The sequence below is a fragment of the Giraffa tippelskirchi genome, chromosome 1, assembly GCF_054371585.1.
Source record: "Giraffa tippelskirchi isolate mGirTip1 chromosome 1, T2T-mGirTip1v1.2.pri, whole genome shotgun sequence".
Lineage (NCBI taxonomy): Eukaryota > Metazoa > Chordata > Mammalia > Artiodactyla > Giraffidae > Giraffa > Giraffa tippelskirchi.
The window spans coordinates 10998166-11024024 of NC_137275.1; the positions used below are offsets into that span (position 1 = coordinate 10998166).

The 25859-nt window shown below is 40.3% G+C and overlaps 1 long non-coding RNA gene across 1 annotated transcript; it reads right to left on the minus strand.

Moving 5' to 3' along the window:
* Nucleotides 1-315: 315 nt before the first annotated feature.
* LOC145505132 (uncharacterized) lies at nucleotides 316-25853 on the minus strand. Its single transcript, XR_014052888.1, has 7 exons — nucleotides 25544-25853; nucleotides 16240-16729; nucleotides 13898-14650; nucleotides 5274-7084; nucleotides 3424-3568; nucleotides 2525-2656; nucleotides 316-654 (listed from the first exon to the last, which is right to left on the minus strand). It is a non-coding gene; the product is annotated as an uncharacterized LOC145505132 (long non-coding RNA).
* Between the last annotated feature and the right edge of the window lie 6 nt (nucleotides 25854-25859).

The following is a 25859-nucleotide window of genomic DNA, read 5'->3' on the forward strand; positions in this document are numbered from 1 at the left end:
AAATATTGCAGTTGTTTGAATTACTGTTGTATGCAGAAACAAGTAATATATAAACAACTAGTAAAGTACAATCCCCCCAAAATTCATATCCTTAGACTATAGTCTCTTTAAAAGCCAAGACCAGGACATTTATGTTTGAATTGCAAGTGCCTTGTACAATGTTGACAAAATTGGGTACATACTATGGTCAAGGTTCTATTCTAGGCCCTCAGGATTCAGAGACCTTTGTGAGAAGGTAATTATGTAAACAACCGACCAGAAGACAATGTGGTCAGTGCTTCCGGTAAATTGTAATTATAATGATGAGAATGCAAAGAGGATATAATTCATTTTATTAAGATCAGAGCAAGATTGGGCTCATTCACATAAGAGTAGGGAGTTGAACTAAGCCATAAAGGCTATATAGGAATTTTTCAACCTTTTGAGGAAAGAGGGGAGAATGGACTCAGAGAATTTGTAATTCCCTATAACTTCCAAAATTGGCACAGGGCCAAGCACAAAAGAGGTGGCTCAGTGGTATTAATAAAGAATCCTGCCATGAAGGAGATGCAGGTTCGATCCCTGGATCAGGAAGATTCCCCTGGAGAAGGGAATACCCACTCAAGTATTCTTGCCTGGAGAATCCTATGGACAGAGGAGCCTGGTTGGCTACAGCTGTTGGACAAAAGAGTTGGACACAACTTAGTGACTAAACAACAACAACAGGCAAAAAAGAGTTGTTTCTAAACATGTATCAGTTAGAATCATTTTAGTTATTCTATTAATAATAAATACCACATCTTGACTGACTAAAAAACAAAAATAATTTTTAACTTACACTATGTAGAACCATAAGATTAAGAGGGTTTCAAGTATAGTTTGATTTAGAAGTTTACCATGTTGTCAAGATTTCCATTTCCTTTCTCTTAGAAACCTTGAACTCTGCCTTCTGCTGTGATACCATCCTCAGGCTGGCTTCCTACCAGTACTGGCTATGGCAATTCTAGCCTCATCTCTACAGCTTATAACCTTCAGAGGCAGAGAGGGCCCCTGTGTCCCAGAAGCTCATGCAAGAGTTCCACATCACACGCACACAAGCTCAAATATGTCCGACTCTTTACGACCTCATGGACTGTAGCCCACCAAGCTCCTCTGTCCATGGGATTCTCCAGACAAGAATACTGGAGTGAGTTGCCATTTCCTACTCCAGGGGATCTTCCCTACCCAAGGATCGAACCCACGTTTCTTGTATTGCCTTCTTTGGCAGGCAGATTCTTTACCCCTGGCCCCACCTGGAAAGTCACCAAAAGAATTCCACCTCCAACCCTAATTGCACTAGTTTAGATCACATCTCCCTTCCTGAATCAAATGTCAGCCAAATACGATGACTGACTCTTGGAGACAGGTCGGGGGTCAGCTTCTCTAAACCCACCTGGGTCCCCAAATACAAATCAAGGCATTTCTGACAGAGGCAATGAAGAAATTGACACTGATGGGGCAACCAACAGGGGACTTACTACAGGTAGAGCAATCCCAAAAGTATTTGAAGAGTACTGGCGTCAATTTTGCCCATTCTGAAGGCAAATGAGTCTGAGGGTTTGTTTGTTTGTTTTTAACTTAAATCTCCTGAAATTTTTCAGGTATTTTTTCCCCTATATTTCATTCTGTTTTGCCTCAACCTCCAAGTGGAGCTAATGATAAAGAACCTGCCTGCCAATGCAGGAGGTGCAAGAGACACAGCTTTGATCCCTTTAGATGAGGGCATGGCAACCCACTCCAGTATTTTTGCCTGGAGAATCCCATGGACAGAGGAGCCTGGAGGGCTACAGTCCATAGGGTCACAGAGTCAGACAGAACTGAAGCAACTTAGTACTCAGGCATAAACTGAAATAAAACATCTTCAGTGAAGACAGACTAGCTCTCATTTACCAACATGGTGAGTGAGAACTGAGCTTCCTTTGTTTTTTGCTTCTCTCCTTTTTTCTCTTTTCTTTTCTTAGAAACTTAAAACCTAAGTAACTAAATCACACTCAAAGCCTCTGTTTTATTCTCTGCCTTCTGTGTCTGCTCATGATATCATTATCTTTTCCTCTGAGAAATAGATATTTGTTTTATCTTGTATAAAACTAGCCTGAGTTCCTGAACAAAGTGCAAGTATATAATAACCATTTTGTTAGACAGAGATTGACTGAAAACAAACTGGTTCTTTATGAAGAAATGCAAGTAGCCCCCAAAGATATCCAACTAGAGCAATTTCATCCACAATAGGATCTACACCCATTTGTATGGTCTACCCTTGTCCTGAATCCAGCCAATTCTCACCCTGGAGCATAAATCTACTCATCACAAATGAATCTCATAGTTTCCAGTTTGGAGACTCATTTTGTATGTCAGCCCACTAGCTTTCTCCTTTATTCTACTCCATTCTTAACACAAGCTTGCTCCATATTCAATAAATATTAAATGTGGCAATAATGATGATGACCATGTAAATAAATAAAAAGAAATAATCCTTTTCAAGCCTTTCAAGATTGTCTACACTTACGATTTAAGATGAAAAGGCAAATCATTTCTTGAGGTCGAGTGGAATGTCTCTTAGCCTCTTCGTATGTTATTAAACCTACTTGATTCTCCAAAGCCAAAGGATAAAACTCCAGTGGAGTAAGATCATTCATTCCTGAATGGACACAGAACCCATTCAAATACCATGTTAATAGTATTCTTGGAAATGAAAACAGCATATTTGACCTCTGCAGTTTCATATATAATTGAGTCTTTTCTCTTGTACAAAGCTCTACTAAAGTAGCATTAAACTCAGGGACATTGTTGGCTTAAGTGTCTTGCACTGGGCTGTGACCGTTTTCACAATAACCACAATATATACATTTGTACACCTCTCATCCCAGTCACAGAGGCTGATTATAGTAGGTATTCATTAAAGGTTTGCTTATAATTACTTTTAAATGAGTGAGGTCTTTCTGCAAATGTTTAATACAAACATACAAACACACAGCTAAGAGTTATTTGAGGATTTCCCGAATCTATCTGCAAATGCATCCCCAATCAACCAATACTTGGAGTCCCAACATTATGTGTGCATTTATTTTTATAAATTAAAGAACAAACTTCAGGTAAAATGAAATAGACCAGGTTGCTGTTCACCTCGACAGCATTTTACCTTTGGCAAAGCGAGCACTGAGCTCTTGCTTGACAAACTGTAAATATTAGCCCCAAACCACCCCAGTCACCCTTGGGGAGGAAATGGAAACCCACCCCAGAGTTCTTGACTGGAAAATTCCATAGACAGAGGAGCCTGGTGGGCTACAGCCCATGGGGTTGCAAAGAGTCAGAGAAGACTGAACACAGACACACACAGAAACACACACACCCCAATCTCACTTCTTACTTATTCAAATGCCTCCTCTACCAGGTGTGTTCTCTGACCTGGTCACTGCAGGCATCTTCCATTTGTCCATCAAGACCCACTTAGCTCTTCTTCTGGGAGGCTGACCTCTTGAGCAACTTTGACTGTCTGTTGTGCCCTTTGACCTCGGATTGAATTGAGCCAATAGGGAGCCTCAGCAGGAGACTAAAGGGAAGAGAGAGGTAAGGGTATTTCTTCCATTGGATTACTTCAGCATAGCCATGTCCTCTTCCAGTTCCCTACCCCTCCCAAGGCAGTCGCTCTATACATGAACTTTCTCTGGCCTTCCAGATTTCAGTAAATCCCCTTCTCCTCACCCTGAAAGGGTGACCTTGAAGAGGTCACTGCTGAGAACAGGGTCTTTGCAAAATCTTTTGTAGTTCCCTACACCACACACACACCTTAAATTAATCTCCTTATAGGTAACAATGTTTGAATTATCCTAATTTCAATATGCTATTTTTTTTTCCTTTGTACCCTGACACAGACATCACTTTGCCAACGAAGGTCCATGTAGTCAAAGCTATGGTTTTTCCAGTAGTTCATGTATGGATGTCAGAGTTCGCCCATCAGGAAAGCTGAGGACAGAAGAATTGATGCTTTTGAATTGTGGTGCTGGAGAAGACTCTTGAGAGTCCCTTGGATAGCAAGGAGATCAAATCAGTCAATTCTAAAGGAAATCAAGCCTGAATGCTCATTGGAAGGACGGATGCTAAAGCTGAAGCTCTAATACTTTGGCCAATTGATGCCAAGAGTTGACTCTTTGGAAAAGATCCTGATGCTGGGAAAGATTGAAGGAAAATGTAGAAAGAGATGATAAAGGATGAGATAGTCAAATAGCATCACTGACTCAATGAACATGAATCTGAGCAAACTCGAAAACTCCAGGAGATAGTGGAGGACAGAAAAGCTTAGTGGGCTGCAGTTCATGGGGTTGCAAAGAGTCAGACAAAACTTAGCAACTGACCAACAACAACAACAGTTATAACAGGTCAACAAAAACAATAGCTCCTTCTCCTGGTAAGCCCATGCCTCATGCTACCCCAGGGTGATGTTGAACATCAGCTCTCCATCAGGGTTTGTGTGTCTTCTTTTGTGACTTTAGTGGAAAGTCAGGTTCTGTCCATCTCAGAAACCTATTGCATGCACCAGTTACTTATTGTCACAGTTACTCTTATATCTTCATCAAGCAAGGTCTGCTTTAATGAGTAATAAATTAAGCAAAACCTCCCAAATTCAAAACTTGTGAAAACCTGGCTTTTTGGTTGGTAAAATATTAACAATTTTCTGTGTTAAATGGAAGATTTAAAAAGAAAAATATTGTGTATCAATCAGAAAACTAAATGTTTTAAAACTAGAGAAAAAAATATTTTAAAAAATTTCAGCATTTTTCACATACACAAATGTACAAGTTATTGGGTGAGAAGAATGAATATAAAGATGACAAGACATTATTTCTACAGTCGAATAACATGTTCTAAAATTAAATGAACAACAAATGTTCTCAAACAGACACACTCACATCTCCGAAGTTCATTGAAAGGCTATTAAATGCTGACGTATTTACATACATTGCTTTTTAAACCCCTCAACAACTGTGAAAACTACATACTGCTATTCCAAATTTAATGATGAAAAAGCTTCATTCTCTAAGTCTGTGGGTCTGTCTCTGTTTTGCATTAAGTTCTTTTGTGTCATTTTGTTAGATTCTGCATATAAGTGATATCGCATGATACTTGTCTTTCTCTAACTTAATTCAGTTCAGTTCAGTTCACTCACTCAGTCTAGTCTGACTATTTGCAACTCCATGGACTGCAGCATGCCAGGCTTCCCTGTACAACACCATCTCCCAGAGCTTGCTCAAACTCACCTCCACCGAGTCGGTGATGCCATCCAACCATCTCATCTTCTGTTGTTCCCTTCTCCTCCCACCTTCAATCTTTCCCAGCATCAGGGTCTTTTCCAATGAGTCACTTCTTCACATCATGTGGCCAGAGCATTGGAGTTTCAGCTTCAGCATCAGTCCTTCCAGTGAATAGTCAGGACTGATTTCCTTTAGGATGGACTGGTTGGATCTCCTTGCAGCCCAAGGGACTCTCAAGAGTCTTCTCCAACACCACAGTTCAAAAGCAACAATTCTTTGGTGCTCAGCTTTCTTTATAGTCCAGCTATCATATCCATACAGCACTACTGGAAAAACCATGGCTGTGACCAGACAGACCTTTGTTGGCAAAGTAATGTCTCTGCTTTTTAATATGCTGTATAGGTTGGTCATAGCTTTCTGCCAAGGAGCAAGCATCTTTTAATTTCATGGCTGTGGTCACCATATGCAGTGATTTTGGAGCCCAAGGAAATGTTGAGTTTTAAGCCAACTTTTTCACTCTCTTCTTTCACTTTCATCAAGAGGTTCTTCAGTTCTTTGCTTTCTGCCATAAGGGGGTGTCTTCTGCATATTGGAGGTTATTGATATTTCTCTCAGCAATCTTGATTCCATCTTGTGCTTCATCAGCTCAGCATTGCATGATGTGCTCTGCATATGTTGAAAAAGCAGGGTGACAATATATAGCCCTAACGTACTCCTTTCTCAATTTGGAACCAGTCTGTGGTTCCATGTCCGGTTCTAACTGTTGCTTCTTGATCTGCATACAGATTTCTCAAGAGCAGGTCTGGTGGTCTGGTATTCCCAACTCTTTCAGAATTTTCCACATTTTGTTGTGATTTACACAGTCAAAGGCTTTGGCATAGTCAATAAAGCAGAAATGGATGTTTTTACTGGAACCCTCTTGCTTTTTCGATAGTCAAAAGAATGTTGGCAATTTGATCAGTGGCTCCTCTGCCTTTTCTAAAACCAGTTTGAACATCTGGAAGCTCATGGTTCACGTACTGTTGAAGCCTGGCTTGGAGAATTTTGAGCATTACTTTGCTAACGTGTGAGATGATTGCCATTATGTGGTAGTTTGAGTATTCTTTGGCATTGCCTTTCTTTGGGATTGGAACGAAAACTGACCATTTCCAGTCCTGTGGCCACTGCTGAGTTTTCCAACTCTGCTGGCATATTGAGTACAGCATTTTCACAGTATCTTCTTTTAGGATTTGAAAGCGCTCAACTGGAATTCCATCACTTCCACTAGCTTTTTTCGTAGTGATTCTTCCTAAGGCCCACTTGGCTTCACATTCCAGGATGTCTGGCTCTAGGTGAGTGATCATACCATACCATCATGGTTATCTGGGTCATGAAGATCTTTTTTGTATAGTTCTTCTGTGTATTCTTGCCACCTCTTCTTAATATCTTCTGCTTTTGTTAGGTTCCTACCATTTCTGTCCTTTATTGAGGCTACCTTTGCATGAAATGTTCCCTTGTTATCTTTAATTTTCTTGAAGAGATCACTAGTCTTTCCCATTCTATTGTTTTCATCTATTTCTTTGCATTGATCACTGAGGAAGGCTTTCTTATCTCTCCTTGCTGCTGTTCTTTGGAACTCTGCATTCAGATGGCTATATCTTTCCCTTTCGCCTTTCACTTCTTTTCTCAGCTATTTGTAAGGCTTTCTCAGACAACCATTTTGCATATAATACTCTCTAGGTCCATCCATGTTGCTGCAAATGGCATTATTCCACTCTTTTTAATGACTGAGTAATATTCCATTGTATATAGGTACCATATCTTCTTTATTCATTCACCTGTCGATGGACATTTAGGTTACTTCCATGTCTTGGCTATTGTAAACAGTGCTGCAATGAACATGGAGTGCATGTATCTTTTTGATCCATGTTTTTCTCTAGATATATGCCCAAGATTGGGTTTACTAGATCATATGGTAGCTGTATTTCTAGCTGCTTAAGGAAAATCCATGCTGTTCTCCATAGTAGCTGTACCAATTTACATTCACACCAGGATTGTAGGATTGCTCCATTAGGACTCTATTCTTGCAAACAAACTTCTTCTTTCTTAATGCAATCAAGTCCACACCACATTTCATCACAGAGCTGTTTCATTCTCCAGCTCAGTGTTTTATAGCAGGACACAATTCTGCCCCTACTCAGGGGACATTTAGACATTTTTGTTGTCATCACGAGGGGAAAGAGTGTTACTGACCAAGTCATGGATGCTGCTAAACACCCTACAATGTCAGAGGACCCAGAGTCACTAGTGCTGAGGCTGAGACATCCTGTCTAGATCCATGGCTTTGCTGTGGGAGCACATCCTCTCCCAGCCTCTCTGTTAACATGACTCCAAACTGTACTTCTCATTCTTGCTGCTGGGTTTATACTTTTAAGGGCTTCCACCTGGACATTTACTGGGAAAAGTTATTGAAATATTTTGGGCCTCAGTTACTCAGAAGCATACTCAACCACTTTGAGCTTTATTTCTTCATCTTATGAAAATTAAATGAGATAATGTGGAGGCAGCTTTATCCATTTCACCTTCAAGATGTTTTTTTTTTTTTTCTTTTTTTACAAAAACACATTTGCCACAGTCCTGTCAAGCACAAGAGAAAGATGTCTCTTCCTACTCATGGTTAATGAGACTAAACATGTTTAAACAGCCGGTTCTCATTACACAAATCAAAATGCTCACTCAACCTCTTCTATAAATGCTCGGCAAAGGGTCTGATTCTCAGCCTCCAGTGTTTGTGTTTCACATGTTAAAATAAGGTCCCTGCCTACAATATCTGGTTTTTTTTTTCCCTCCTTTTTTTAATAGCTGTGTTTCCAGCTGATTTTATTTAAAGCTAGGCTTTTGATCTCTTTTCAATTCTGGGCCTCAGTCCAACTTGGCTGTCAATATTTCAAAAGCTCCCTTGGAGCCAGCCTTACTTAGAAGGTGGCCCCATGCCAACTAGGAGAATTGGTCTACCACATCTGATAGTTTGGTTAGTGTGCTGGGGTTTCAGACCTGCTCCCATCATGTGTATGGTACAAAATGTATCAGTCTGTAGTGATACTGCTCAGGACACTGTAAATTCATAGAATATTATGGTTAGACATGATTATATAATTCACTTAGTCCAACAGACCAACTTTACAAATGAGAACACTGAGCCTCAGAGAAGGAAAGAAGCCTACAAAGGAGACCTATTTTCTTTTTGTGTGTGTGTGTTTATTTATTTATTTATTATTATTATTATTATTATTATTTATTTATTTTAGTTGGGGGCTAATTACTTTACAATATTGTAGTGGTTTTTGTCATACATTGACATGAATCAGCCCTGGGTTTACATGTGTTCCTCATTCTGAACCCCCTCCCCCTCCCTCCCAATCCCATCCCTCTGGGTCATCCCATTGCCCCAGCCCTGAGCGTTTGTCTCATGCATCGAACCTGGAATGGTGTTCTGTTTCACATATGATAATATACATGTTTCGATGCTATTCTCTCAGAACGTCCCAACCTCACCTTCTCCCTCAGAGTCCATAAGACTGTTTAAACAAGACCTATTTTCTGATTCCACCTAACTTTTGATCCACAGTGCTTATGTGTTATACCATGATAGGATTAAAACAATGACATGAAATAAAATGCTAGCCTCTTACCTCCTGGGGTTGAGCACTTACTAAGTCTTTTTACTTTGCTTTCAATCCTATAGGTCACTATTCCTTCCAACCTTTCCACCCATACACTTGTCGGTTCTATGTTTGTAGAAGAATGTCTTCTAACACACAGTTCTATGTTTTCTTCCTCCTGAGTATCTCCAGTTATCAACTTCCTCCCAGCCACCACTCCCAAGATCACACACTAAGCTTATCATCACCAATACTCCTCTGATAGCATGAATAGGATATCATTTCTGAGGTTCCTGACATTGTACAGGAGACAGGGATCAAGACCATCCCCATGGAAAAGAAATGCAAAAAAGCAAAGTGGCTGTCTGAGGAGGCCTTACAAATAGCTGTGAAAAGAAGAGAAGCGAAAAGCAAAGGAGAAAAGGAAAGATATACCCATTTGAAGGCAGAGTTCCAAAGAATAGCAAGGAGAGATAAGAAAGCCTTCCTCAGCGATCAATGCAAACAAATAGAGAAAAACAATAGAATGGGAAAAACTAGAGATCTCTTCAAGAAAATTAGAGATACCAAGGAAATATTTCAAGCAAAGATGGGCTCGATAAAGGAGAGAAATGGTGTGGACCTAACAGAAGCAGAAGATATTAAGAAGAGGTGGCAAGAATACACAGAAGAACTGTACAAAAAAGATCTTCACAACCCAGATAATCACCATGGTGTGATCACTCACCTAGAGCCAGACATCCTGGAATGTGAAGTCAAGTGGACCTTAAGAAGCATCACTAGGAACAAAGCTAGTGGAGGTGATGGGATTCCAGCTGAGCTATTTCAAATCCTGAAAGATGATGCTGTGAAAGTGCTGCACCCAATATGCCAGCAAATTTGGAGAACTCAGCAGTGGCCACAGGACTGGAAAAGGTCAGTTTTCATTCCAATTCCAAAGAAAGGCAATGCCAAATACTGCTCAAACTACCGCACAATTGCATTCATCTCACACTCTAGTAAAGTAATGCTCAAAATCCTCCAAGCCAGGCTTCAGCAATACGTGAACCGTGAACTTCCAGATTTTCAAGCTGGTTTTAGAAAAGGCAGAGGAACCAGAGATCAAATCGCCAACATCCATTGGATCATAGAAAATGCCACAAAGTTCCAGAAAAACATCTATTTCTGCTTTATTGACTATGTCAAAGCCTTTGAGACTGTGTGGATCACAACAAACTGTGGAAAATTCTTAAAGAGAAGGGAATACCAGACCACCTGACCTGCCTCTTAGAAACCTGTATGCAGGTCAGGAAGCAACAGTTAGAACTGGACATGGAACAACAGACTGGTTCCAAATAGGAAAAGGAGTATGTCAAGGCTGTATATTGTCTCCCTGGTTATTTAACTTACATGCAGAGTACATCATGAGAAACGCTGGGCTGGGAGAAGCACAAGCTGGAATCAAGATTGCTGGGAGAAATATTAATAAACTCAGATATGCAGATGACAGCACCTTTATGGCAGAAAGTAAAGAAGAACTAAAGAGCCTCTTGATGAAAGTGAAAGAGAAGAGTGAAACAGTTGGCTTAAAGCTCAACATTCAGAAGACTAAGATCATGGCATCTGGTCCCATCACTTCATAGCAAATAGACGGGGAAACAGTGGCTGACTTAATTTTTGGGGGGCTCCAAAACCATTGCAGATGGTGATTGCAGCCATGAAATTAAAAGATGCTTACTCCTTGGAAGGAAAGTTATGACCAACCTAGATAACATATTAAAAGCAGAGACATTACTTTGCCAACAAAGATCCATCTAGTCAAGGCTATGGTTTTTCCAGTAGTCATGTATGGATGTGAGAGTTGGACTATAAAGAAAGCTGAGCACCGAAGAATTGATGCTTTTGAACTGTGGTGTTGGAGAAGACTCTTGAGTCCCTTGGACTGCAAGGAGATCCAACCAGTCCATCCTAAAGGAGACCACTCCTGGGTGTTCATTGGAAGGACTGATGTTGAAGCTGAAACTCCAATATTTGGCCACCTGATATGAAGAGCCGACTCATTGGAAAAGACCCTGATGCTGGGAAAGATTGAAGGCAGGAAGAGAAGGGGACGACAGAGGATGAGATGGCTGGATGTCATCACTGACTCAATGGACATGAGTTTGGGTAAACTCCGGGAGTTGGTGATGGACAGGGAGACCTGGTGTGCTGCGGTTCATAGGGTGGCAAAGAGTCGGACACGACTGAGCGACTGAACTGGACTGAACTACCCCATGTGCTCCACCTCAATCTATCAGCTCACTCAAGCTTATGATCCCTTATCCAGTAATTGATTCCTGTGCCTTCTCGGATCACCAATCCATTAACCAACTCCTTTGTACTATTGATCCTCTCAAGACCTTGATTCACATTTTACTCAGTATAAACACTTGACTACATAAAAAAAATATACCTTAAAGTTGGACTAGAAATGTGCCACAAACAGAAACCAAGAGGAAGTATATACACTGGGCTTCCCTAGTGGCTCAGACGGTAATGAATCTGCCTGCAATGTGGGAGACTCAGGTTCGATTCCTGGGTCGTGAAGATGCCCTGGAGAAGGGAATGGCAATCCACTTATTACTCTTGCCTGGAGAATTCTATGGACAGAGGAGCCTGGAGGGTTACAGTCCATGTGGTCACAAAGAGTCAGACATGACTGAGTGACTAACAAATACAGATAAGATACACTGGGGAACATATTTACAGAATGGATCATAGACTTAATAATGGCTAATGTCCTTAACATGTAATGATTTCTTAAAACTCAGTAAGAAATTAAAAAAAAAAAGACCTAACGGAAAAATAAAGGATGTGCACAGGTTGTTTAATATAGTGGAGTAAACTCTCTCAATATACAACTGAAAGTGAAACTATAAAGAATATAACTTTTAAAGCTGATTTACAGAAAAAAATCTGAAAATTTCATAATACTCTTATAAAAAGGAACATTTTTATAGATGGCTGATGAAAGTTTCTGTTGGTACAACTTCAGGGGAAAATTAGAAATTTCTATCAAATTGAAATCCAAATAAAATTTGACTCAGCAATTTCAGTTTTAGGAAATTATGGATAAGCCTTCATGTATGTTCAACAGTATTCAATGCTGTTTTGTTTTTTAACAGCAGCAAGTAGGATATGACCTAAAATGCCATTAATGTAAAACTAACCAAATCAATTGGGGCTTCCCTGGTGTCTCAGATTGTAAAGAATCTGCCTGCAACGTGGGAGACGTGAGTTCCCACACGTCCTCCAAGGGTCAGGAGGATTCCCTGGAGAAGGGAATGGCTACCCACTCCAATATTCTTGCCAGGAGAATTCCATTGACAGAGAAGCCTGGTGGGTTACAGTCCATGGGATCGCAAAGAGTTGGACACGACTGAACGAATATCACATACGTGCATGTCATTTGTGGGGCCTAGTGAAAAGTGAAAATGCAGAGAATAAAAAGCACAGAAAGTATCTTCAAGAGGAGGAGATGGTTCGATAGCATCACCGCCTCAATAGACATGAAGCTGACCAAACTCCAGGAGATAATGAAGAACAGGGAAGCCTGGCGTTCTGCAGTTCATGTAACCACAAAGAGCTGGACATGACTTAGTGACTTAACAACAACAACAACAACCAAATAAATCTAGATTCTTCCCTTTATGTTATATTAATTGGCCATTAAAAAGAATGACAGAGCTCTATATACTGATTTGGAATTATCTTTATTTTATATATATTATATCTTGTACTTGAACCTTTGCCCGATCACTCTTATGCAAATAACCAAAACATATATGCAGCCTATTACCTTTCTGGCTTGTATATGTTCTTCCTCAAACATTTAGAACAGTATCTTCTATATAGTAGAAATTCAGTGTGTATTTGTAAAATTTATATATATATATATGTGTATAGATATAGATAGATAGATAAGACATAGTGTTGAACTTACTAGGAACATGTTACTAAATAGAAATTATCCTACTGCAGTAGGCTGAGGCAGGCATAGCACTTACTTCATTTGCTTTCTCTCAGTGATTACTCTGCTTGATGTTTAGGGTCTCAAAAGGCATTATAGTATTTTTTTAAATCATTAGTTTTTCTAAGAGAGATAACTTCATCTTTATCAGATGTAAAAGTCTCTCCAAAGTAATTTTGAGCCACAATTAAGTTATAATTTTTTAGCAATAAACTTGAGATTTGATTCACGTTCAGATCAAACTAAGAGTGATCACGAACCGTATGTACCTGCAAAAGGATAACATAATGAGATTGTTTTGAAAACCTGTGTTATACATCCCTCTGTCCCATTAACCAAAATTGCTCTTATATTTTATATAAATACGTAAGACTTATCTTTCTCTCTTTACAGTCTTCCTACTATGACTTTCTTAATGTTGATCTTTTCCTTACCTCTCTTATTACACTTATTTTTCTTATGGTTATTATTTGTTTTGTTTTCATTTCTTAGTGATTTGACATCTGGTAGTACCAGCCTTCCCTTCTCAACCACACTCACTGCTTCTAATTGTATTGCTTCTCATAGCAATAAAAGATTTTCAAGAAAATCACAGAACCAAACTGGTGAGTGATATAAGGTTTTGATTCAGTAATACAAAACTTGAAGTTTTTGTCCCCAAGTCATAAAGTAGCTCAATATTTCTCCTATAGAATGAAGCACATTGGTGTTACAGTCCATGTGGGAAACTTGTTCATTTATATCTAGGCAGGGAACTATGACCCATGTGAGTGAGAGAGTATACGGAAGTGATGAATGCACTAGAATTAGAGCCAAAGACCTTGAGTTCCATCCTGAGTCTCACTCACCAACTATAAAATGCTCTATAAGATGCTTACTGCCATTGAAACTCATTTTCTTCATACAGTTCAGATCAGTCGCTCAGTCGTGCCCACCTTTTGTTACCCCATGGACTGTAGCACGCCAGGCTTGCCTGTACACCACCAACTCCTAGAACTTACTCAAACTCATTTCCATTGAGTTGGTTGATGCCATCCAACCATCTCCTCTGTTGTCCCCTTCTCCTGCTTTCAGTCTTTCCCAGTATCAGGGTCTTCTCCAATGAGTCAGTTCTTCGAATTAGGTGGTCATAGTATTGGAGTTTCAACTTCAGCACTAGTCTTTATAATGAATATTCAGGACTGATCTCCTTTAGGATGGACTGGTTGGATCTCCTTGCAGTCCAAGGGACTCTCAAGAGTCTTCTCCAACACCACAGTTCAAAAGCATCAATTCTTCAGCGCTCGGCTTTCTTTATAGTCTGACTCTCACATCCATACATGACTACTGGAAAAACTATGGCTTTGACAAGATGAACCTATGTTGGCAAAGTAATGGCTCTGCTTTTTAATATGCTACCTAGGTTGGTCATAACTTTCCTTCCAAGGAGTAAGCGTCTTTTAATTTCATGGCTGCAATCACCATCTGCAGTGATTTTGGAGCCCCTAAAAATAAAGACTGTTACTGTTTCCATTGTTTCCCCATCTATTTGCCGTGTAGTGATGGGACCAGATGCCACGATCTTCGTTTTCTGAATGTTGAGCTTTAAGCCAACTTTTTCTCTCTCCTCTTTCATGTTCATCAAGAGGCTTTTAGTTCCTCACTTTCTGTCATAAAGGTGCTGTCATCTGCATATCTGAGGTTATTAATATTTCTCCTTGCAATCTTGATTCCAGCTTGTGCTTTATCCAACCTGGCATTGCTCATGATGTACTCTGCATATAAGTTAAATAAGCACGGTGACAATATACATTATATTAGGCATTATTAGTTTCTTCTTATAAGGCTTTAATGAGAATTTATTTATCCTTTGCAAAACATTTGTTGAAAATTCATAGGCATTGTATTACTGGTTGGAATACATTATTAAATGAGAGAGCATGTGCGAGTCTAGGGCATAGAAGTCATTTGATAAAATATAAAAGCAACGTTTTTTGGAAAGCCCAAGGAATGCATGGTTAATTCTAGTTGAAAAGACTTACAAAACCTTTAGGAAAAAGATGATATAAGCAGGGCCTTGAAAGATGAGATAGGACTTTAATTTCATGTACACCCATGGCTGATTCATGTCAATGTATGGCAAAAACCACTACAATATTGTAAAATAATTAGCCTCCAATTAAAATAAATAAATTAGAAGAAAAAATAAATAAATGTATTGATCTGCATAAAAAAATAAAGTACGTCATGGGGAAAAATTTTTCTTAAAAGGAATAGGAAGGGATGTATTTATTCAAAGCATATTTATTGAGCAATTACTATGTTCCAGTGCTCTGGATGCCATGAGTATCATCATTAACAAAAGAATGCAATTCGTATTGAAATTTACTGTCAAGAAGTAAATGTTTTTTCTAGAACTCTCTCGCATCCAACGGATGTTGGCAATTTGATCTCTGGTTCCTCGACCTTTTCTAAATCCAGCTTGAACATCTGGAAGTTCACAATTCTTGTACTGTTGAAGCCTGCCTTGGAGAATTTTGAGCATTACTTTGCTAGCATGTGAGATGAGTGAAATTGTGCAGTAGTTTGAACATTATTTGGCATTGCCTTTCTTTGGGATTGGGATGAATATTGACCTTTTCCAGTCCTGTGGCCACTGCTGAGTTTTCCAAATTTGATGGCATATTGAGGGCAGCACTTTCACAGCATCATCTTTTAGGATTTGAAACAGCTCAACTGGAATTCCTTCACCTCCACTAGCTTTGTTCCTAGTGATGCTTCATAAGGCCAACTTGACTTTGCATTAGAGGATATCTGGCTCTAGGTGAGTGATCACACCATCGTAATTATCTGGGTCATGAAGATCTTTTTTGTATATTTCTTCTATGTATTCTTGCCACCTCTTCTTAATATTTTCTGTTCTATTAGGCCCATAACATTTCTGTCCTTTATTGTGCCCATCTTTGCATGAAATATTCCCTTGGTATCTCAAGTTTTCTCGAAGAGATCTCTAGTCTTTCCCATTCTATTGTTTTCCTCTATTTCTTTGCATTGATCACTGAGGAAGGCTTTCTTGTCTCTCCTTGCTATTCTTTGGAACTCCATATTCAATTAGGTATATCTTTCCGTTTCTCCTTTGCCTTTCACTTCTCTTCTTTTCTCAGCTATTTTTAATGCCTCCTAAGACAATCATTTTGCCTTTTTGCGTTTCTTTTTCTTGGGGATGATCTTGATCACTGCCGCCTGTACAATTTCACGAACCTCTGTCCATAGTTCCTCAGGTATTCTGTCTATCAGATCTAATCCCTTGAATCTGTTTGTCACTTTCACTGTATAATTGTAAGGCATTTGATTAAGGTCATACCTGAACGGTCTAGTGGCTTTCCCTACTTTCTTCAATTTAAGTCTGAATTTGGCAATAAGGAGTTCATGATCTGAGCCACAGTCAGCTCTTGGCCTTGTTTTTTCTTACTTTATAGAGCTTCTCCATCCTTGGTTGCAAAGAATATAATAAATCTGATTTCAGTATTGACCATCTGGTGATGCCTGTGTGTAGAGTCTTCTCTTGTGTTGCTGGAAGAGGGTGTTTGCTATGACCAGTGCATTCTCTTGGCAAAATTCTGTTAGCCTTTGACCTGCTTTGTTTTGTACCCTGAGGCCAAATTTGCCTGTTATTCCAGGTATCTCTTGACTTCCTCCTTTTTCATTCCAGTTCCCTATGATGAAAAAGACATCTTTTTTGGGTGTTGGTTCTAGAAGGTCTTATAGGTCTTCATAGAACCATTCAACTTCACCCTCTTCATCATTATTGGTCAGGGTATAGACTTGGATTACTGTGATACTGTATGGTTTGCCTGGGAAATGAACAGAGATCATTCTGTCATTTTTGAGATTGCATCCAAGTACTGCATTTCGGACTCTTTTGTTGACTATGATGGCTACTCCATTTCTTCTAAGGGATTCCACCCACTGTAGTAGATATAATGGTCATCTGAGTTAAATTCACCCATTCCAGTCATTCTAGTTCACTGATTCCTAAAATGTTGATGCTCACTCTTGCCATCTTCTGTTTGATGATATAGATTGACAAGATGGTGGAATAGAAGGACGTGAGCTCATCTTCCCCTGTGAGAACTCCAAAATTACAACTCGCTGCTGAACAACCATAGACAGGAGAATGCTGCAACCCACCAAAAAAAGATACGCAATGTCCAAGGGCAAAGGGGAAGCCCCAGCAACACGGTAGGAGAGGTGAAATTTAGAATCAAACCCCATACCTGCCAGAGATGCTTGGAGGACTCAAACAAGACTTGTGCACATCAGGACCTAGGAGAAAGGAATAGTGACCCCACAAGAGACTGCCCCAGACTTGTCTGTAAGTGTCCAGAAGTCTCCAGCAGTGTCATAGGTCGGCGGTGTTCTGCTGCAGGGTCAGGGCACTGAGTTCAGCAATGCCTGCATGGGGCCTTTTGAAGTAGGTTGCCATTATCTTCATTAGCTCCACCATAGTTTGGCCTGAGGTCAAACAACAAGGAGGGAACACAGCCCCGCCCTTCAACAGAAAATTGGATTAAAGATTTATTGAACATGGTCCTGCCCATCAGAACAAGACCCAGTTTCCCCTCAGCCAGTCTCTCCCATCAGGAAGCTTCCATACGCCTCTTATCTTTATCCATTAAAGGGCAGACAGAATGAAGACCACAATCACAGGATCACAGCCTTGTCTAACTCAATGAAACTATGAACCATACCAGGTAGGGCCACCCAAGATGGATTGGTCACGGTGGAGAGTTCTGACAAAACATGGTTCACTGGAGAAGGGAATGGCAAACCACTTTGGTATTCTTGCCTTAAGAACCTCATCAACAGTATGAAAATGCAAAAAGATAGGACACTAAAAGATGAACTTCCCAGGTTGGTAGGTGCCCAATATGCTACTGGAGATCAGTGGAGAAAAAAAATCCAGGAAGAATGAAGAGATGGAGCCAAAGCAAAAACAATATCCAGTTGTGGGCAGCTTATAAAAAACAGAAATTTATTTCTCACAGATCTGGAAGCTGGGGAGTCTAAGATCAAAGTACTTGTGATGTATCATGAGAGTCTGCTTCCTAGGCTCTTCTATCTGCAACCCTACACAGCAGAAGAGATGAGATAGCCCTCTTGAGTCTCTTTTATAAAGGCACTAATCCCAATCATAAGGGCTCTGCTCTCATATGGCCTAATCACTTCACAAAGACCTACTTCCTAATACTATCACTTTTGGGGTTAGAATTTCAGTGTATGAATTTTGAGATGATGAAAAAATTCAAACCATAGCTCACGTACACACATATATCTGTATCTATGCTTCACAATCTACCTCCAATGCAGGAGACTCAAATTCAATAACAATTAGTAATAAGTGTGATAGAGAAAAATATGGTCAGGCAGTGGATAAGGTTTTTCATCACTTGGTATGTCTGGAAGAGATAACTTGAGATTGCAAATATGGTGGCAGAAAGACCTCACTGAGAAAGTGATGATTAAAAACTGGAGATCAGTTTTAAAAGCTGGAGATGAGTGAGTCAGGCTCTAAACATTGGAAGTGAAGAGAAGTGTTTGGATCCCAGATATATTTTGAAGTTAGAGCTGATAATATTTGTTGATTGACTAAGAGTGGGGCATTAACAGAGCATCTTTGGGAGAAGATAGAGAGTGTATATTTGGTCATATTTAACTTGAGCTCAATTAAACACTTGAGTGGAGAAGTCCTGGTGGCGCTAGTGGTAAAAAACCCACCTGCTAATGCTGGAGACCTAAGAGACACAGGTTCAATCCCGGGGTTGGGAAGATCCCCTGGAGAAGGGCATGGCAACGCACACCAGTATTCTTGCCTGGAGGCTCCCCATGGACAGTGGAACCTGGCAGGCTACAGTCCATGAGGTCACAAAGAGTCAGACATGACTGAAGCGACTTAGCATGCATGCATAGCATGGAGAGGTTCTGAGTTCAAGAAATAAGTGATGACATGCAATTTGGAGTCATCAGCATATGAATAGGATTAAAACTACTACAGTGGATGAAATCGCCTCAGGAATGATGTGTCGAAGACAAGGAGACCAGAGACTGCCCCCTTGGATGTTCTTTTTAAGAAAAATTAATTTATTTATTTTTGGTAGCACTGGGTCTTTGTTGGTGCTCATGGGCTTTCTCTAGTTGCTGCGAGCAGGGGCTACTCTCCATTGCAGTGCATAACCTTCTCATTGTGGTGGCTTCTCTTGTTGCAGAGCACAGGCTCTAGGTTCATGGGCTTTGGTAGTTGCAGCTTGCGGACTCTAGAGCACTGGCTCAGTAGCTGTGGCACATGGGCTTAGTTGGTCCATGGCATGTGGAATCTTCCCAGATTAGGGACCAAATTCATGTTCCCTGCATTGGCAGGTGGAATCTTATCCACTGTATCACCAGGGAAGTCCCTTTGGATGTTTTTAACTCAGAGGCTGAGAGAATAGGAAACAACAAAGAAGAATGAAAAAGAACATCCAACAAATTGGGAAGAAAACCAGAATTGGCTTGGAAAGCTAAGGGGAGACACAATTTAAAGAAGCGAAGATCAAATGTGTTGAATGTCAGTGAGAAGAAAAAGTTATTTGTTAATTCAACAAATACTAACTGAAGACCTACTATGCACTTATCAGTCTCCTAAGTGATAAAAATAGAACCTTGAAAACAGATGATTATCCTTCTTTTAATGAACATCAACTAAGTTGATGAAATTCAGAATGTGGAGGTAATCAGCCCGTGAAAAGGGTCTTTTCTGTGATTGAGGTGGGGTAAGAGCTTAATTGGAATGGGATCAGGCATGAATGACAGCAATTAAAGGCAATGAGTCAAGTCCTATCTTTGAGAGTTTTTGCTCTAAAGACAAAAAGAAGAATGAGAAAGAAGAGTGTAGAGGTTAAGTGTCTGTGTTGATTTGACCTAGCCATTGGTGCCCAGAAATTTATTCAAACATTATCCTAGGTGTGTCTATAAGGGTGTTTTGGATGAAATTAACACTTAAATCAGTAGGCTGATTTAAGCAGATTGCTCTCCTTAATGTGGGTGGGCTTCACCAATCAGTTGGCGGTCTGAATGGAACAAAAAAGCTGATCCTCCCCTGAGTAAACTAATAATTATTTTAAATATTTTTTTGTATGCCAGCCATTGAACTGGGACTTAGGGTTTTCCCTGCCATTGAACTTGAATTGAAACACTGGCACTTCCATAATGACCTTTGAAATGGAATCTACACTATCAGTTCTCCAGGGTTCCAGCTTACCAACAACTCACTCTGCAAATCTTGGGGCTTGTCAGCCTCCATAATCCTGTGAGTGTGTCAGTGGCTCAGTCATCTCCGACTCTTGTGACTCTATGGACTATAGCCTGCCAGGCTCCTCTGTCCATGGGATTCTCCAAGCAAGCATACTGGAGTGGATTGCCATTTCCTTCTCCAGGGGAATCTTCCTGACCCAGAAATTGAACCCAGGTCTCCTGCATTGCAGGCAGATTCTTTACCGACTGAGCTATGAGGGAAGCCCAATCATGTGAGACAATTCTTTAATTCTCTCTCTCTCTCTGCATATAGTAGTTGGATAGATAGATAAACATATATGTATAGTTATATTAATATATATATATACACACATATTTTATTATATATATATATATATTTATATATCCTCATCCTATAACTTCTATTTCTCTAGAGAATCTTGACTAGCACAGAGTTAGAGAGAGGTTTGTTGGTTTGTTTAAATATGCAAGCAGTAACCACATGTTGTATTCTAACAAAGAAGACCCTGGAGAGAGGGTAAGAGAACTGATGATACAAGAAGACAGGGGAGAATAGCTGTAGTGATACTCTTGGAAAGTAGGGAAGAGATTGAATCTGGCAAACAAATAGAAATACTAGCTGTACCGAGTTGAATTGTGTCCCTCAAAAAGACATGTTCAAGGCCTAACTCCCAGTGCCTGAGTGACTTTACTTAGAAATAGGGTCTTTGCAGATGCAATCAAGTTAAGATGTGGTCCTACCGGTTTAAGGTAGACCCTAAATCCAATGACTAGTGTCCTTCTAAGAAGGTGGTAGGAAGACACAATTTCTCAGAAGAGAATGCTATGTGTCCATGTAAGCAGAGTAGAATGATACATCTACCAGCTAAGAAGCATCATAGATGCTCAGCCACCACCAGAACCAACAAGAGACAAAGAAGGATCCTACTCCAGAGGCTTCAGAGGGAGAAAGCTCTGCTAGCATCTTGATCTCAGACATCTAGTCTCCAGAGATGTAAAAAAATAAACTTCTATTGTTTTAAGACACTCAGATTCTGATACTTTGTTTCAGCACCCCTAGGAAAATAATAAACTAGCCTTAATGGCATCCATAGCCATTTCAGGACAGGGAGTGACTTAGTTATGGGGACATAAAAGTCATGTTGTGCTTAAGAATAGCGATCTATTTTATGGGCTCAGTGACAAAGAGCACGGGTGGATGTCTTAGAGTGACTGTATGGGCTTCAGGTATCCATCCCTTTATCCTTCCTTTTCTCCAAGTTTTTGGCCTAGAAAGCCAACACATATAGAATTTATGCAAAAGGGACATAAATATCAGTTCTAGGCATGTTCACAAGTTATCTACAACTCCTCATCCAGTAGTCTCTGGGGAATTTTAGAATGGGGCCAAAGTAAAGTTTTCTTCCCCACTCCCCCGGACTTTTCAAAAACTTACATTTAAATATAATAAATAATGTGTTATTTGTTTATTTTTTGGCAGTGCCACATGGCTTGCGAAATCTTAGTTCCTCGACTACGGATTGAACCAGGGCCCTGGGGGTGAAAGCTCCGAATCCTATCCATCGAACTGCCAGGGAATTCCCCCCAGCCCCTGCACTTTTTAGGCTGGATCTACCTACAGTAAATCATGCTTGTAGAGCCATAAGGCTGTCAGGATGTGCGGTCTACTCAAAAGCACACACTTGCTTCTGTAAGGCAGACCCCAGATCTTGCCAGGTATGTTAACTCCTTTGAGATGTGAGGAAGAGAGTGAAAAGAGAAAGACCAGAAATGTTCCCCCATATATGTCTCTCTGCAGGAGACTGTGGAAGTTCCTCACTCTGTGAAAGCATAGAGAAAAGAATTAGGGAGTTCTGGTCTAATAATAATGGACCTTAAGTATCAGGCTAAGCGATTATACTTCAACTCAGTAGCAAAGATTACTTCTGGCTATGGAAATTTGCATTTCCATAATGTTGTAAGGCACTTACAACAAAGATACTTATGATGCTTCTTAAGTCTAATTACAATGAAGCTTAAGCCAAAAAGTTATACATGAAAAAGTGTTTGAATTCTAGCCAATGTAATATTTAATAAAGCAAAATTCCAACAGAACAGAAAGTACAGACTTCCACATGACTCTTTTTAAAATAAATTGTATTATTCTAGAAAATTCACAGGTTTCAGCTTCAGATTATCTGTATTTAAATCTTGACTCTGTCACTCACAGATGATATTGAGCAAGACATGACACTCAATTTCATCATCTGCTAAGAAAAACTGATACTTGTTCATATAGATCTCAGCCCCTGGTTAGGGTAATCCTATAGCCAGTGTGCTCAAGTCAATCCCAGATCATTGCCTCACCTAAGCAATGATGTCCTTTTACTCTCATAAATATCCAGATTTGTTTCATAAAATTCTATGATCACCAGTTCAAATGTGATGATATGAAAACAAGATGAGAGTTTTAAAATAGTATATTGATACTAATACAATTTGTGCTGATACTGTCTCTTTAATAGTGAAAGAGATTAAGCAAGAGAAATTCGAGAAAATCATCTACTTCTGCTTCATTAACTACACTAAAGCCTTTGATTGTATGGATCACAACAAACTGTGGAAAATCCTTAAAGAAATGGGAATACCAGACTACCTTACCTGCCTCCTGAGAAATTGGTATGCAGGTCAAGAAGCAACAGTTAGAATTGAACATGGAACAACAGACTGGTTCCAAATTGAGAAAGGAGTGTGTCAACTCTGTATATTGTAACCTTGCTTATTTAACTGATATGCAGAGTACATCATGCAAAATGCCGGGCTGGATGAAGCACAAGCTGGAATCAACATTGCCGGGAGAAATATCAATAACCTCAGATATGCAGATGACACCACCCTTATGGCAGAAAGCAAAGAGGAACTAAAGAGACTCTTGATGAATGTGAAAGAGGTGAGTGAAAAAGATGGCTTAAAACTCAATGTTCATAAAACAAAGATCATGACATCTGGTCCCATCCCTTCATGGCACATAGATGGGAAAACAACGGAAACAGTGACAAACTTTATTTTCTCGGGCTCCAAAATCACTGCAGATGGTAACTGCTGCCATGAAATTAAAAGGTGCTTACTCCTTGCAAGAAAAGCTATGACCAACCTAGATAGTGTATTAAAAAGCAGAGACATTACTTTACCGACAAAGGTCTGTCTAGTCAAACCTATGGGTTTTCCAGTGGTCATGTATGGTTGTGAGAGTTGGACCATAAAGAAAGCTGAGCACCAAAGAATGGATGCTTTTGAACTGTGGTATTGGAGAAGACTCTTGAGAGTCCTCTGGGCTGCAAGGAGATCCAACCAGTCATTTCTAAAGGAAATCAGTCCTGAATATTCATTAGAAGGACTGATGCTGACTCATTGGAAAAGACCCTGATGCTGGGAAAGATTGAAGGCAGGAGGAGAAGGGGACGACAGAGGATGAAATGGTTGAATGGCATCACCGATTCAATGAACATGAGTTTGAGCAAGCTCCAGGAGCTAGTGATGGACAGGGAAGTCTGGCACGCTGCAGTCCATGGGGTTGCAAAGAGCTGGCCATGACTGAGTGACTGAACTGAATCATGCTGTCTCTTCAGTCATGTCCAACTCTTTGTGACCCTATGAATTGTAGCCTGCCAGGCTCCTCTTGTCCACGGGATTCTCTAGGCAAGAATATTGGAGTCGGATGCCATTTCCTTCTCCAGGGGATCTTCCCGACCCAGGAATCAAGCCCGTGTCTCTTGTGTCTCCTGCACTGGCAGGCAGGTTCTTTACCACTGAGCCAGTGGGAAAGTAAGAATTAAATTTTGTTGTTGGTTTCTTTTAGGCAGCCTACCTGGGAATGTGTTCAGTTCAGTTCAGTCACTCAGTCGTATCCGACTATTTGTGACCCCATATAATGCAGTAAACCAGGCTTCCCTGTCCATCACCAACTCCTGGGGCTTCCTCAAACTCATGTTCCATCGATTCAGTGATGCCATCCAACCATCTCATCCTCTGTCATGCCCTTCTCCTCCTGTCTTCAATCTTGCCCAGCATCAGGGTCTTTTCCAAGGAGTCAGTTCTTAGCATCAGGTGGCTAAAGTATTGGAGTTTCAACTTCGGTGTCAGTCCTTCCAATGAATATTCAGGACTGATTTCCTTTAGAATTGACTGGTTGGATCTCCTTGCAGTCCAAGGGAGTCTCAAGAGTCTTCTCCAACACCATAATTCAAAAACATCAATTCTTCAGCACTCTGCTCTCTTTAGGGTCCAACTCTCACATCCATACATGACTACTGATAAAACCATAGCTTTGACTAGACAGACACTTGTCGGTAAAGTGATGTCCCTGCTTTTTAATACACTGTCTAGGTTGGTCATAGCTTTCTTCCAAGAAGCAAGGATTTTTTTAATTTCATGGCTGCAGTCACCCACCATCTGCAGTGATTTTGGAGCCCAAGAAAATAAAGTCTGTCACTGTTTCCACTGTTTTCCCATCTATTTGCTGTGAGATGATGGGATCAGATACTATGATTTTAGTTTTCTGAATGTTGTTTTAAGTCAGCTTTTTCACTCTTCCCTTTTATTTGCATCAAGAGGCTCTTTAGTTCTTCTTCACTTTCTGCCATAAGTGTGGTGTCATCTGCATAATTGCAGTTTTTGATATTTCTCCTGGCAATCTTGATTCCAGCTTGTGCTTCATTCAGCCCGGCATTTCACATATGGGGATGTGTAGCATGCATTAATAAAGGGCTGAAGTATATGAGTGAGTGAGTGAGTGAGTGTATGAACTTTTGTTTTGGAAGGGTAAGGAGGCATTCCTAAAACCCAGTAAATCTTTTCAGTTACTAGCATATCACAGATAGATTTTTCTGCAGAGAAAAACTAAGAGGTGCAGTATGAACAAAATTGCATTATGACATTGACAATATACCAGATGCCATCACTTGAGCCAGTTTTCTATGTATATCTATACATCAGTTTAAACATAAATTCTTACCACAATCTTGTTATGTAAGCATTGATAAACCCACTGGATAACCATGGAAACAGACAATTTCATTGGAAAATTATGCAAACAATTGGCAAAACTGGACATTACCCAACTGAACAACGGAACCAGGCTTTGGATCTTCCCAAAGCCTTGCCCTTTATCCTGTCTATTGATCCTTGATATGACTCATCATTTCCCAACCAAGAAAATGTTTGAAAAAATAGAATGAGGGCCAGAGGTTGAACTCAAATCCCACTCTCTGCTCCATCACAGCCAGCAGAGATCTATGTCACTACCAGTGGGGGAGGAAAGAGCCTCTGACAGTGTCATCAGAGAGGACCACGTCCAAAAAGGCTGCAGAGGAACTGACCTGGAAAAGTGAGCTCCTTAAGAACGTGCATGCTCAGCTACTTCAGTTGTGTCCAACTCTTTGCGACCCTATGGGCTGTAGCCCACCAGCCTCCTCTGTCCATGGGATTCTCAAGGGAAGCATACTGGAGTGGGATGCCATGCTTTCTTCCAAGGGATCTTCCCAACCCAGGGATCAAACCCAGGTCTCCTGCATTGCAGGTGGATTCTTTACCATCTGAGCCAACTTCAGGCTCTTCTGCAATTCCACACCCATGGTGGCTTCCACCTCCCTCCCCCACCCAGCCCCCACTGAGCCCAAGGACCCTGCATCTCTG